The following is a 1,423-nucleotide window of genomic DNA, read 5'->3' on the forward strand; positions in this document are numbered from 1 at the left end:
AACATATATTTTTTTGATTTAATTGTTTTTATTTTATATAATTTTCATTAATAATATTAATAAGTGTTTAAAAGAACAAATCTATGATTTCTTTATATTTTTTTCATAAAATAAAAATATTATATATATACACAATATATATATATATATATATATATATATATATATATATATATATTACATGATATATTTTACGTTTTCTAATACATATTTAATAACATGATTCTATGTATATATATACATATTATAATTCTTATGCCACATATTTTTTCTCATTTAATAATTTAATTATATTATATTCACATGCTTTAATAGACCACTAATAAATATTATACATATATATATATTTTTATTGTTGCAGACAAGAAATATACATATATGCATGCATATAAAAAAAAAAAAAAAAAAAAAAAAAACATAAAAAAGAATAAAAAAATAAAAAAATATACCCTTACGTTTATCATTAAAAAGCGTGGACTCTGCCTTTCTTTAAAATAAGACACATAATTTTTTCCTTCACTTTTTTATTTCTATGTTATATAACATTTCTTTAAAAACATATATTTACCATATGCATTACACATTATATATTACTCAATATAACATATATAAAGTTATATATACTTATACACTTAACTTTTTATTTTATATCATTTCAAATATAGATTATTTCCTTATATATCATTACAAGTATGAATTACATTTTTATGTCACTTTATTTTTACTGGGAAAAAATTTTTACCAGAAAGCGCAACTGAACCATCATACACAGGAAAGGTAATAATATATATAATAAAAAGTTGTTTTAAAATTTTTTATATTTATAATTATAAATTTATATACATTTTTCTATATCTCTATTATTTTTTTTTTTTTTTTATTTAAATAAAATGAAAAATCAAGCACAATCTTTAATTTTTTTTCAGAAATATATCATATCTACATATATAACAAATTATATATGATCTTAAAAATTTTGAAGCATTAATATAAAAATGTATATATATATATATATATATACATATCACTTAACAATTTCCGTTGTTTATTCATTTTACTTTTATTTATTATAAGCATTACTCAATATATTATATTTAATCACATTTAAATGGAAAAAAACTTAAGAGTACACATAAATATAGCACAAAGTGGAATATAATAATGTATTAAAAAGAAAATAAAAAGAAACAAAAATTTATTTAATAAATAATTTATGTAGAATTATTTTAAAAGTTTTAAAAAATATATTGTTATAAAATTTTATAATAATTTTGTATATATATATATATATATATATACATGTATGACTTATTAAGAAAAAAAAAAATTGAACAAAGTAAAATAATGTATTTCGGAAATTATTAAAATTCCATATATATTATTATATATGTATACAATTTTTAAAATAAATACATACAAATGA

This window comes from Plasmodium reichenowi, chromosome 13 (genome assembly GCF_001601855.1).
Source record: "Plasmodium reichenowi strain SY57 chromosome 13, whole genome shotgun sequence".
In the NCBI taxonomy this organism is placed as follows: Eukaryota; Apicomplexa; class Aconoidasida; order Haemosporida; family Plasmodiidae; genus Plasmodium; species Plasmodium reichenowi.